The following is a 14,680-nucleotide window of genomic DNA, read 5'->3' on the forward strand; positions in this document are numbered from 1 at the left end:
TAGCTAACTCTATCAAAGCACAGGGTAGGTAGCTGGCCCAGCCTAAGCTCTTCCTGTAACTGATATTATCACTCCCATTTTACAGATGAAGAAACCGAAACAGAGAGACTAAGTCACTCGTCCAATGTCAATCACTGAGTCAGCGGTGGTAATGAAACTTGCAGCCAGATATTTCTATCAGTAAGACTCCGTGGTGAATTATTTAAGTGAAGCAGACAAGAACAGTGTCAAGGAGGACTCTCAGGGTCATGTCCTGATGCCCCTGGTTGTTGGTGCTGACGGGACAGACATGGAAGATGGAGGAAGAATTATAGCTTTGGCAAGAGACCCAAAAGGTGACCAATTCATCCCTGATACTTAATCGTTGTTGAGTAAAATTGCAGAAATGCAATTAACCGGTTTTGATTTTGCGACTTTTAAAAAGTCAAAAGATATATAGAGGACTGTAATTTGACAGGCACTTTGTTAAGTGCTGCAGTGCAATTTTTCACCGTAACCCATTAGGTGGGCAGATTGAATACAAACGGGCAAAGGAAAAGGAAAATGTGAAAATCACCCAGTGTTAACATCAGCCTGGATGAATGAAAGCATGTCAATAAAGAAATTGGATAAGGGGAGTAGGTTTCTAGGTAATGGGTGGAGAATACAAAAAAATTATCGAATGCCTACTGTGTGTTAAGGGTTGAGAGTACACTATCTTGTTTGATCCCTGTGATACTGCTATCAAATATTTATTATTATTTTTCTTGAAAATAGAAGGAAGCCATTCTCAGAGTAGCTTAAACCAAAATCTCACAATAAGTAGAATTCAAACTCAGAGCTGATTGGAAGCCTCGTTCTATTTATTACAGTGTGTTGGCTATAGTGTGATGAATTTCATACAAGTGAAATTTGAAATTCGGGTAGGGCACCATGAAGAAATGTCTGGAAGACAGTTTAAGAAGGATGAGAGTCAGAAATATAGATTTGGGAATGTGGTGGCTTGATTGCTATAACGACCCTGCTATTGATGTAGTTTGATGGGGCCTTCCTGCATTGATCCAGGGCTTGTCCGTATGGCTTGCTTTGCAGTGGGACAGCAGCACATGTGAGGAGAGCAGAGGCTTGCAATGTCGAAGATGTGCATTGATTTTACTACCTGTGTGCTTTCAGAACCTTGTGCAGCTAGGGGAACAAACCCAGCCTAGGTGGGTAGGTGATAATGGATACACAGCCTAGTTGCCTTTGTGGTCTCAGCTGACAGCCAGGCAACCCCCAGAAGCAAGGGTTCCCGGTGGGACTGGCAACTCCCTGCAAACGCATGAGTAAGCCCAGCCCAGCCTACCAGAAGAATTGCACAGTTGATCCCATTCAATTTTTCTGACCCATAGAATTCTGAGCTAAATAGATGGTTATTACTTTAAGCCACCAGGTTTTGGGGTGGTTTGTTATGAAGCAATAAGTCATTGATGCAGAAAGCCATTGTATGAATGGAGTAGTTGCAGGCTTTGCAGATTTGAGAGTGAATGAAGTCACCAAATAAGACAAGTATTGAGATTTGAATGATTTATTTTATTGATTTCTTTTATATAATTTTATTTATTTTTAAAACAATCACCAACTCAGAAAAGTTGCAAGGACAGTACAGAGAACCATTCCTTCTTCTTCCTTTCCTCCTTTCCCTCCTCCTCCTCCACTTCTTTTTTCTTTCTGAATCATTTAATGCCCATCATTTCCAAATACAACCATCAGAGTTGAGAAATTAACATTGATGCCGTACTAACATCTGATATTCAGGTCCCACTCAAGCTCACCTGTTGGCCCAGTAACACCTGCTAGAGAAAAAATGATCCAATTCAAAATTATATCTTGCTTTCAGTTGTCTTGTCTCTATGTTCTCCTTCATTCTGGGATCATTTTATAACCTTGAAGAGACTTACTAAATCAGTAGCAGCATTTTGAATAGTAATATCCAAAACAAGTGCCAACAATATTTCCTAGGCTCTAAAGAAGAGCTACACCACAGTCTCACTGTTTATCAAAAGGAATTCAAATATTGCACAGAGCCCAGTTACAGGGAAAAATGATTTTAGGTTTATTATCTGCATGCCACCCCTGTCTATTCTCCAACGAGCTATAGACATATAGCTCGTTGAAAGGTCATCTTACATTCCCTCCAGTGACCCCAGAGAGATCCCATCTTTGATCTGGGATTTTCCATTTCTCCCTACACCCTCGGTACAGGCAGATGGAAAAGAACACTGGTGTGTCAGTGATGAGTAGAAAGCTCAGCTATTTTGCCAGGTGGTTTTAGAAAACAAAAAAATCTTCAGATTTCAGGAAATGGTGAGTTTTTTTTTGGTAAGTACTCCTTGAAGTAAATAGTTTCCAGAAATGGAGGTGGGAGAATGGCATTGATCAGGGAAGTGGGAAGTATTTTTCCCTTTAAATTTTTGGGGCAGTTATCCCCTCTGGCTTTTGTCCCATGTCCTGCCTGAATGGCTGTTGCCTTATTGACCCTGCTGGTGTAATCTGGCTGTATTTTCAGGTACCTCATTAAACATTTTTGGGCTGCTGACATCCCCTGTCAATATGTAACAAGCCTTTTATTACTGAATGTTTTAGAGGACTGTCTCATCATCTGATCAAGGAACAAGTGCAAGGATAGGAAGAATGTGCTCGGAATAAGATGGTTTACATGAGTCTTTGTGCTTCTTCAGGAATCATCAGCTGATTTCAGCAGGCCCTGTGGACCTTATCACCTGGAGGGAGCTCTGTGTGCTAAAAAGGAATGAATAGAGTGAGTATAAGAGTGTGTGTGTGTGCGTGTGTGTGTGTGTGTGTGTGTGTGAGAGAGAGAGAGAGAGAGAGGTTTGTTTGTTGGTTTGTATTTTACCAATAGCGTTTAATGATGGCACTTTACCATACTCGTTATGTTCTTACGATCACTCCAAATTTATTGTCATTTTCACTTCTTTGTTCCCCTTCTCTCAGTTTAAATTTTAAAAAGTGAGAGAATTTGAGATAGTTAATTTACAGGTAATGTCTACATCTTGAAACATAGCCCACTCTTTGTATATTTAATTGTTACGTTTCAGTAATTCCATTTAGGAATTTTTGAGGCAAAGGTAGAAATTCACTGTGTGTTTAGTCACAGGCTAAATACACAGTCTTCAGTCTTCTTCAACATCTTCTAACTGCAGTCACTTTCCGCTAATGGTAACTCTCAGAAAACCAATAACCTCCTCAAAAAAATGGTTAATGATATTTGATTCTCCTCTGGGGCCCTTAGATTCTGCTGAGTTTCTTCTCAGGTCTGGGGAAATATGCTCAGCAATGAAGTCAAGGCAGAGTATCCTGCTGCTGATGGACTCACTCTATCTCTGCCCGGGGAGGATGGCCAGGGTGGTGGTTCTTTCCAGAATCCATCGGAGAGTCAAGTTTTAATCTATTCCTATCAATCTAGGATGTGACCAAAGGCAGGATGTCTGGGTCAAGAAAGCCCAGTGAATAACAAAATCCAGCTTGCAATTGTTTGAGGATGCCAAACATAGTCAAGGCTGAGTTTGTGGGGAGATTGCCACCTTTTGTGTTAAAATTGGGTGTGGGACTGGGTATATTAAAGCCAGCTGAAGAGACAGTGCAGAAATTCTTTCTCAACTTCACAGGTAAGATGCCTCCCTCCACCATCTAACAAAAAAGGGCAATAACTGAACAAAAAAAGAGCTGCGTCAAGGCCCGGTGCAGTGGTTCATTCCTGTAATCCCAGCACAATGGGAGGCTGAGGTGGGTGGATCACCTGAGGTCGGGGGTTCGAGACCAGCCTGACCAAAATGGAGAAACCTTGTCTCTGCTAAAAATACAAAATTAGCCCAGCGTGGTGGTGCATGCCTGTAATCCCAGCTACTTGGGAGGCTGAGTCAGGAGAATTGCTTGAACCCAGGAGGCGAAGATTGTGGTGAGCCGAGATCGCGCCATTGCACTCCAGCCTGGACAGCAAGAGTGAGACTCCTTCTCCAAAAAACAAACAAACAAACAACAACAACAACAATAAAGAACTGTGTCTTTCTAAATGGTTTTGAGAATAAATAAGACATAATTTACTCATGACCTTTCCCTGTTTCTAACTGTTGTAGAGCAATATTTCTCAGGCTTTAATGTGTACCAATCTACCTGGGGATCTGGTTAAACTGCAGATTTTTACCCCAATAAATCTGAGAGGAGGCTCAAGGTCCTGCATTTCTAATAAGCTCCTGGGTGACGTCGATGCCATGAACTGCACTTGAAGTAGGAGCAGCTACTGTAGGCATCTTCCAAGGGTGATCCCTGGACCGGAAGCATCACATTAGCATCATAGATAATTTTCTAACATAAAAGAAACTTGTTAGAAAGGCAAATTTCTGGGTCCCAGCCCAGGACCATTATAACAGGTGGAATGGCTCCTCAAAGATGTTCACTCCTGAATCCCTAGATTCTGTGACTATATCACATGCAACAGGAACTTGGCAGAAAATTAAAGTTTCTAAACTTTTAAGACAGAAGGACTATTCCTGACTATTCCATGGGCCCAATCTAATGACAGTAAATCCTTAAAAGTGGATAGCTTTCCCTGGCTGGTGTCAGAGAGGTGCAGCAGAAGTGTCAAGAAAATTCAAAGTGTGAGTGGAACTGTGCTTGCTGGATGGGCCACAGAGAGAGCATGAGAAAATACAGACGGCTTCCAGCCTCCAGCCGTTGACCAGCAGCCAGCAAAAACAGGTCATATAACTGCAAGGAACTGAATTCAGGCAACGACCTGAATGACCTTGTAAGCAGGTCCCTCTCCAGGGCCTTCAGAATGGAACACAGGCCTGGCTGGATGTAGTGGCTCACGCCTGTAATCTAGCACTTTGTGAGGCTGAGGTGGGAAGATTGCTTGAAGCCATGAGTTTGAGACCAGCCCGGGCACATGGCAAAACCCATCTCTATAAAAAATACAAAAATTAGCTGGGCTTCAGGGTGCACACCTGTAGTCCCAGCTACTAGGGAGGTTGAGATGGGAGGACTGCTGGAGCCCAGAAGTTCAAGGTTTCAGTGAGCTATGATTGTGTTGCCGTACTCCAGCCTGGACAACAGAGTGAGGAGGTCTTGTCTCTATTAAAGAATAATAATAAGAATAGAGCACAAGACCAGGTGCGGTGGTTCACACTTGTAATCCCAGCATTTTGTGAGGCTGAGATGCGAGGATTACTTGAATCCAGGATTTCAAGACCAGCATGAGCTACATGGTGAAACCTTGCTTCTACAAAAAAATACAAAAATTAGTGTGACATGGTGACATGCACCTGTATTCGCAGCTACTTGGCAGGCTGAAGTGTGAGGATCGCTGGACCCTAGGGGGTTAAGACTGCAGTGGGCTGTGATGGTGCCACTGCACTCCAGCTGGGGCAACAGAGTGAGACCCTGTCTCAAAAAAAAAAAAAAAAAAAATGCAACCCAGACCTGCTGACATCTGAATTTCTTCCTTGTGAGACTCTGTGTAGAGCATCCAGATGAGTTGTGCTGTACCTGAACTTCTGACCTACAGATCTGGGAGATAACACATTTATGTGTTTTTAAGCCACTAACTTTATGGTAATTAGTTGCATCAGCAATAGGAAACTAATATTCTGCCTGATGAGAAACTCGGAGTGCAGGGCTCAGCAATCTGTTTTAATAAGCTCCGCAGGTCATTCCCATGCATTCTGTAGAAACATCATGCTCTGCAGTCCAACATCAATGAGGTGCCGCCGCTTAATAGCTGTTGTTTTTGTAACACTGGCCAATCTTCCTAACATCCTTAATCTTGGGTCTTTTTCATGTATAAAATTGGATTAATAAAACAAAGGGTTAGCAACGAATCTTCAGTCAGAATCTCTGGTAGAAAATTTTAACAGTTCTTATTACAGCAGGCCCTCCAATGTTACCTTCTTTTCTTCCTTCCAAACTTCCTCTTCATGGACACACTAAATACTAACAATGTTGATGATTTTGATGTCAGTTTTCTGAGGATTAGGGCTTGCAACTTGACCTTAATGCTCATTGTGTAAATATGAGCTGGAAAGGAAAACAGGTCTAATTTATAAGTAATTGCCCTGCTCAGCTTAATTGCTACTCTTCAAAGAGAGAACAATGAGTATGTTGTCCTTTGCTTTTAGAAAAACATTCAGCGCTATTCAAATCTGGGTATAGAACATTTGACCTTTTAATCATAGCAAGAGTGTAAGCTGGTTCTTTACAGTGGGACCACAACAGCTAAGATATATTTATATTCTGCACATTCTTAAGAGTGCAATGTACTAATTCTAATTTGCTTGTTTACCGGAGTGCTCTAATAAACATTAATTCTGAAAATTTCAAGTACATTGTTTTTTCATTTATGTCCATCTCTGAGCTAAAAATATTTACTTATTCTCTCTTCTTTAACCACTCTGCAGGGTGCACTGCTTCCTCAGATTATGTATTCTTCTCCTCCATGATCTGTACAGCCTTTCCTTTCTGACCATCAATCACTGTGGGATGAAACTGGTTGATCAGGCTTATTTTGCAAATGATGCAGTTTGCAAAGTCCCAGGTTCATAGTCATTTTCTATTGCTGTCTAGACCATGCTAAAGCTCTCAATCAATCAACACTTCCAGATTAATTTTTCCCTCTGAGAAATTAAAAAAAAAAGAAATTAAGAGTTAAACTAGGCTTCCTGGCTTATGTATTTATGAATCAATCAACCTTCCACATAATACTAAATTAATGCTTATGGTACAGTATCTGCATACCGATTTCTGTGTCTGCCAGTTCTAAACTAGTGTGGCACTGAAGGAAGATTCTATCTGCTGTGAACATTTTTATAATGAGCTGCAGCTCTAGAAACATTGAAACCCATTTAAAAAGTGACCTGAATAATCTCTCAGAGAAAATTAAATGGGTGAAAGATCATGAATAAGAAGTAAATATATATTTAAATAGCATCAGGATGGCATCTATTCTTTACCATGCACGCCTTGCTTTTACTAGCGTAAAACTGTATCTAGGTAATTCAGAAAGGAATTGTTCGGGATGCGGGGGGTGTTCTACGACTTACAGATGCTCTTTATCCAAATATACATATAGTGCGAACCTCCCAAGTCCAGCTCACATTTCTTCTTAGAATGTGTACTAAATGTTCTTGGAGTCCGGAGAACTATACTACATATTTTTTATGTCTAACAAGGTTTGCTTTTCTACAACAATAGAGTATAGAATAGAGGTTAGTCACCTAGAGTGTGGTCCTGGGAATCTCCCAGATTCCATCGCTTCTGAGCCAGAATCTGCTTTTAAAATCCCAGGCAATTTATATGTTCATTAAAGTGGGAGAATCGCTGGAGAGAAAAACTGCCTGGGAGGTGGGGATGTGGGAACTGTGGGGGATGTGAAGAATAGAGGTGGCGAGAGACCATATTGAATAGAAATGTGCTTCTTGCCTGCTCACCATCAAGTTGAGAAGGGTTGAGGAAGCATTGCTTGCTCTTCCTTCCTTTGTATCCTGGTGTTTGGTAGAATGCACGTGTTAAAAGGCTGAGTAGACTTGAGGGCATAGTTTATGTTTACGCACTGACAGTCTGTATGGCTTGCATTCTCCAATACAGTGTCTTCCAATTTTTACTGTGACCTTGAATGAGAGGCAATGTAGGGTAGTGGAAAACCCAAGGATTTTAACTCTAACTCTGATAATGTGTCAACAGTTCATATATAAAAGAGGCAAAATAGCCATGCCCATCACAAATGGATTACGTGAGATAATGCTTAGGAAGCTCAAACTTCGGTGACCAGAGCAATGTAGTTATCTACAAAGTATGTCTTTGCTTTTTCTTTCCTTCTGATTATTCACTGGTCCATCCATCTGCCCCTGACATACCTATTGCCATTTAGATATAAATATAGTGCATCTATCTATCTATCTATCTATTATCTATCTATCTGTCTATCTATCTATTTGTGTATCCATTCTCACACTACTATGAGGAAATACCTGAGGTTGGGTAATTTATAAAGAAAATAAGTTTAATTGAGATATAAATATAGAATATACATCTATCTGTCATCTATCTATCTATCTATCTATCTATCTATCTATCTATCTATCCGTTCTCACACTGCTATGAACAAATACCTGAGACTGGGTAATTTATAAGGAAAAGAAAAGAAGTTTAATTGGCTCAAGGTTCTGTAGGTTGTGCGGGAAGCATGACAGCATCTGCTTCTGGGGAGGCCTCACGAAACTTACAATCATGGTGGAAGGCAAAGGGGAAGCAGGCCATTCTTACACGACAGGGGCAGGAGGAAGTGGGGCAGTGAGATTCCACACACTTTTAAACAACTAGATCTCATGACAACTCACTATCACAAGAACAGCACTCAGGGGAAATCTGCCTCCATTGTCCAATCACCTTCCACCAGGCCCTACCTCCAACCCTGGAGCTTACAATTCGACATAAGATTTGGATGGGGACACAGATCCAAATCATATCAATCAGTCAGTCAGTCCATCTATCCATCCATCCATCTATCCATCAACCCATCCATCCATCCATGTACTTACCTACCTACTACTTACCCACCTACCTACCAACCTACCTACCTGCCTACCTACCTACCTACCTACCTACTTACCAACTTACCAACTTATCTGCCTACCTACCTACCTACCTATCTACCTACCTACCTACTTACCTATCAACCTACCTACCTACCTACCAACTTATCTACCTACCTATATACCTACCTACCTACCTACCTACCTACCTACCTAATAGATTTATCTTTCTTTCTACCTTGTTTTTTTGTCCTCTGATATCAGTAATGATTTTCTGTTTTCCCATCAGGCATGGAACTACCAGTATCTCCATTCACTCCCTTTTCCACCTACTCCAGTAAAGACATTGAGGCAAGTCAAAGAGCTTGGAAAAACGTGTTTCAAACAGCTGAGCTTGCAAGGTATTGAATGCGGTCGGGTTAATATCATGTGTACCTTATGTCCAGCTTCATGGGCTTCTATCCTTTTCCCTCCTAAAAGATGACTGGCACTCTCTAGGACTAATCTTATTTCTTCCAATGTGTTCTTATGACACTGATCTGGATTTGATGAGGCCATGCGCATTTCTCTCCAGTCGGCTTCCTGGTTCCTGCCTATGTTTGTTACAGGGTTGGATACTCCCACAAATCCTGGTGAGGAGGGTGAGACTCAGTCTAGGTTTTGTTGGAATTGAAGTTTGAATACAACCCTGATAATACTGGACTCTCAGTTCCCCCCTCTCTATTCTGACATGTAGGAGGGATGAGGAGAACATGTACCTTGTGCTCATGTTTTCATAGGGATGGCTCTTGAGCCCAGGTGTCTTCAGGTAATTGGTATGAAGGATCCTGACATTGAGAGAATAAGATTTTGATACTGAAACTGATCCTTCAATATGAACTGGAATTATTCCCTGCTGAGCTAAAGTGTTCATTAATCTCGTACATGACAAAAAATCTGCTCTAGCATACGGTTTCACCTTTTACAGAAAAGAAAAGAGTCATTTTAATTGCTAGTTAAGACTGATGGGTTACTTTAATTTGCAGGCTTTTTATTAACTGTGATCTATTTCATTTAAAGCAGTAATAAATGAGATTTGGTGTTAGCCTCCCAATTATTAAATTTCACAGGCACTGTTAGAAGACTCGAGGTCACCTTTTTGAGAGTCTGAGCCATATACATTTAAGGATTTAGCATACTTGAAGTGAGGCAGAGTTCTGACACATAGTAGGCTCTTAACACATGTTTGGAAAGTTGAAAAGGTAGATGTGCACAAGCTTGTGTCCGTTTTTCTTTGATACTTTTATTCCCACCAGTTAAGGGTAGGATATACATTCCCTTCATTATATCTCTCAAATGGAAATGTATGTGGCAACAGTTGTTTAAAATATCTGCTGCAGGTATTGAAAACTGTACGTTTGCTTATTGTGGGTTATCTGGCTGATTTCTTTACTTTTACTGAGATGAAGGCAGCCAAATATTAATAGCATGGCTGTTGTGAACATAGATTCAATGACAGTTTTTAGTTTGTGGGATGGAAGTCCCATTCAGCTATCTTAGGAAAGAGACAACATGCTTTGATGGGAAGAATCCTTGAAACCTATAATTTGCTTTTAAAATTTAAAAGTAGAACTTTTCGTTTTAAATCATATTTTAATTTTAAAATACCTTTGGACATACAGAAAAGTTGTAACAATGGCACACAGAATTTCTTTATGTCTCTCATCCAATGTCCCCCATTGTAATCATCCTGTATCACTGGGAGACATTTGTTACAAGCAAGAAACAAGCATAGGTACATTATTCTTAATGAAACTCAATACTATATTCTGATTTCATCAGTTTCCCCCAAACGTCCTTTCTCCATTCCTGGATCCCATCCAGAACACCACTTTACATTTAGTTATCATGACTCCTTAGCCTTCTGCAATCTCTGACAGCTTCTTAGACTTTGCTTGTCCTTGGTTACCTTGATGGTTTTGAGGAGAGCTGATCAGAAACTTGTATTCTTGCCTCAATTCTTCTCATCATTGAGTTGTGACCTTGAGCAAGTCACTTATCTCTCTAGGTCTCAATGAGTTTACCTGCAAATTGTGAGTCTGGAGATGAAAAGACTGTTTAAGTTCCATCAAGTTCTCAAACTCTCATTCCTTTTCATACCACAGGCAGGTATCAGACCTGAAGTGTCATTTTTTTAAAGAATATTTTTATTAAGATTGGGTCTCATCACATTGCCTAGGCTAGCCTCTACCTCCTGGGTTCAAGCGATCCTCCCACCTCAGCCTCCTGAGTAGCTGGGATTATGGGCATATGCCACCATGCCAAGCCCCATTTTGGTTTTATCTCTAACTTACTGTTTAACTCTGGACAGATATTCTAGATCTCCAAACTATAGTTCTGTGGGGAATGTTCCAGTGTTTTAATCTTCAAGTGGTTAGTGGCCATATTAAAAAATATTATGGGAATTGTAAATGTGTTATATCTATGTGTTTCTTGGTTACTGTAAGAGACAGAACCTAGCTTACCTCCTTTTGATGACTCAGACATTAGCTGCACATCAGACATTGAACTGACATGTTTTGATGTTTGCTGCCCTCGGGGTTGTGGAGGTGTCTCAGCCCATTCACGTCAATCAAGGACACAGGACTGTTGTAAGTGTTTTGTTTCTTTCATCTTGTCCTTTGCCGTCAGTTGTTACTTCTTATGCTGTTGGTTACCAGAAGAATATAGGTAACTAAACCTCAGGTCAGTAACCTGAAATTTGTACATCATACTAACCTCGTGGCCTCTGACTCAATGGTGACTCCATTTCTTTTTCTTCACAGCGAAGTGCATTAACTTCTTGACAACAATTTTCTTTGCAACTTTCTGGCGTTTTAAAATGATTTACATGGTTGATGGCAGTGACTTGATTGTCTAGAGTTGCCAGAAATCTAATTCATCTAATCTAAGTTAAAGCTGGGGGGGAGTTGTTATATATGAATGTATGCAAATATATATTCAATGAATTATCATGTTTGATGTATAAAAGAACTATGTTTAAAACATCTTTATCATCCCGTACGGCACTTAGCACAGTGTGCTATATGTAAGCAGACAGCTAATAAATTTTGTTAAAATGCAATCTGAACTTGATTATGTGGGTTGTAAATTCCAGTTCATATATATTTGATGGTTGCTTAAAATTTTTATGTATTATAAAGGCATATATATATATGTGTGTGTATATGTATATATATAATCTCTTGAGATTCCTCAGGCCTCCTTGGGTTGTGGGTACACAAATGGGGCAGTTTAACAGGAACAGTCTGAGTTTCACCTGTCCCAGGATGCTCACAGAGGACTTTAAATACTTAGAAATTCTGCAGGTGTGCTTACAAGGATGTCTATCACTGCCGGATGTGAACACAATCACCCAGCTTTAACAAGGCAGACTCTGGGTTTGGCTGTGTCCATAGATTGTTCCCATCTCTGGTAACATGTGAAGCACTGGAGCCCAGGATGATGGGATGTGCATGATATTTTATTGTGGAGCAGAGGAAGGCACTGCTCTCTTCTGTCTCCCTCTTCCCCCATCTTTATTATTATTAATTACTGTTATTTAATATTGATAGGAGGAAAAGGGGTATTTTCCTAAGCTGTGTGTTTTTAGTGAAAGTGTTTCTGGCTCCCCTCCCCACTCCCTCACCATCATCTCCCTCTCCTTCTACAGGCCTCAGTCAGGTGTTTACCGTGGGCTAAATTGGGAGACGAAGCCGAATAATAGAACACTGTGTGTTCAGAATCTCCCGACACTGAGACACTGAGGCTTTCCTCCCAGGTCATGCTCATTCTACCTGTGTTCTCTTTCTTTTGATGTGGTCTCTGAGAGGCAGTTCCTTTGCATCTCTTCCATGGGTGCTTCTGACGGGCTCACTTTGCTAATTCACTGGACATGCCTAGGTATTTGTGACTACCAGCCTAGGCTCCTGCTGGGACCCTAAATATACAGAATCTCAAAGCTTTATCTATGTTATATCATGCCATGGTGTTATATCACCTCATGGCTTTTTAACTCCTTTACCAATAGAAGGGCAGAGGCAGAGACAGAAAGCAGCTTAAATGTCATTTTAGCAAGCAGCTTAAATATTATTTTAGCACGGTGTATGATGAAGGAAGAGAGTGAAAGGATTACATCAAATGAAATGTTTGAAATCAGTGATAGAGTTCAATTACACGTAAACTTCTTTCCTCTGAGCACAAGGTTAACAGCAGATTGAGAACATGTGCACGACTATCTCCACATACACACCAATTGCCAAATAGAACACGTTCTTTTCATTCTGCCTGCAATATGGCTGAGAGATCAAAGACTAACTCCTGTTGCTTTTTTATGTCTTAATATTGGTTGAGAAAGTGCCTCTGTTATGTTTCCATTTTGTAGACTAGAACTTATAGAATTTTAAAAGTAAGCCAAAATGTGAGTGGAAAAGACGGATGTGTGTGTGTGTGTGTGTGTGTGTGTGTGTGTGTATTCTATTTTCCACAGCTGTCACCTGCTTTGCAAAGATGTTTTTAAAAGGTACAGAGAAATCCACGGCATTGCCCATGATACACTTAGGCACTTAGCCGTGAGCAGTACTCCAAATGACCTTCTCAAATCCTATAAACAGTAGCTCTGTGACTATTTTATTCCATGCCATGATGCTCACAGTCATAAGTGGTTACCCTAAACTTTGCCCTCTTTTTGGTTTTTGAAGTTATGAATCAGTGAACTTGAAATGATGTATAGAGAGGAAACCTGCCTTCACCTTCTCCCAAAGAGCTTCCCTTTGCAGTGTTCTGAACAAAAGGGAAAACATATTCTGCAAAGTAGTTTTATTTTTGATGTAACTAGTGGAGAAAAAAAGAGGCTAAAAAAGTAAAATTTAGAGGAATCACATTTTAATAGATATAAATCTTTTTCTTTCCATCTGTTGGGTTAAGGGGTATATATACCGGTTTTTTACATGAGTAAATTGCATGTGGCTGGGGTTTTGTGTACAGATAATCTTGTCACCCAGGTAATCAGCATAGTGGCTAACAGGTAGTTTCTCAATCCTCACCCTCCTCCCACCTTCTACCGTCAAGCAGGCCCTGGTGTCTTTTGTTCCCTTCTTTGAGACCTCAAATAGACATTTTAAAAATTCTTACAAAACCATTAAGTTTTTGTGATGGTTGATAATTCCCTAAAAATGTCACCTTGAAAGTGTTTGACTTTCTTGGAACTTTATCAAGCAATCATCAATCAACCAACATATCAATCAATTAATAAGTACATAGTTTGGAGTGCCTATTATATGTCCAGGATTTAATTAATGATTGAATAAATAAATTTATGGGCAAATATTTATTAATTTCCTTCTTTGTATAAATAAGGCATAACTAGGTATTGCTAACACTACAAAGCACAGATATTTTCAAGAAACTTATAGTTTATTAAGGGAGACAAAAATGTGAAGGCAGGATTTAAATACTATATAACAAGCATAGTAATATAAGTATTTTTAGAGTAGTACGATTCTCTCACTCATTCATTCATTCATTCAATTACTCATTTGCTCATTCATTCAACTTGGCCTATGTTCTAGACAATGTGTTTGGGTCTGGAAATAGCAGTGTTAGACACGATGGAAAACTAGCTGCTGCTGTCATGAAATTTATATTTATTCAAATAAATGCATTTAAATAAGGTAAATAACACAAAATTGTGATAAGTACCATGAAGGAAAGCAGGAGGATACATGAGAATGTATAACAAATGTCCTTAGAGATACTTGGAAATAAGCAACTGACCAAATAACTTTGCTTTTAGCTGCCAGCTATTCATACGTGAGGTCATGTGTGCAGCTCTGAGTGGGGCCACCATCTGAAGGAATATCGAGACCCATTAAAACCTTGACTGCACACAACTGCGCTGTGTAGTGGGACAGGAGATGGTGCAGCAATCAGTGGATCTTGTCTTTAGTCTTGGCCTGGATATTAATGACCTTAAGATATCACTGAACATTTCTGTGTGTCAGTTTTCTCACTTGTAGATCAACTACAGGTTCATCTACAAATTGGTCTGGGTGATCTGTAAAGCCCTAACGATGAAATTCTGCATTCCCAAAAGA

General features: G+C 40.1%; 1 long non-coding RNA gene across 3 annotated transcripts; it reads left to right on the plus strand.

The window, feature by feature from the left end:
• Window positions 1–648: 648 nt before the first annotated feature.
• LOC108284685 lies at window positions 649–3,695 on the plus strand. 3 transcript variants are annotated; one of them, XR_001817303.2, is made up of 4 exons: window positions 649–1,527; window positions 2,228–2,325; window positions 2,605–2,779; window positions 3,648–3,695. It is a non-coding gene; the product is annotated as an uncharacterized LOC108284685 (long non-coding RNA). The 3 variants fall into 3 exon arrangements; XR_005195939.1 differs by having other exon boundaries at window positions 649–1,187; XR_001817305.2 differs by lacking the exon at window positions 649–1,527 and having other exon boundaries at window positions 2,188–2,325.
• The last annotated feature ends 10,985 nt before the right edge of the window (window positions 3,696–14,680 follow it).

The sequence above is a fragment of the Cebus imitator genome, unplaced genomic scaffold (genome assembly GCF_001604975.1).
Source record: "Cebus imitator isolate Cc_AM_T3 unplaced genomic scaffold, Cebus_imitator-1.0 Scaffold14, whole genome shotgun sequence".
Taxonomy (NCBI): Eukaryota; Metazoa; Chordata; class Mammalia; order Primates; family Cebidae; genus Cebus; species Cebus imitator.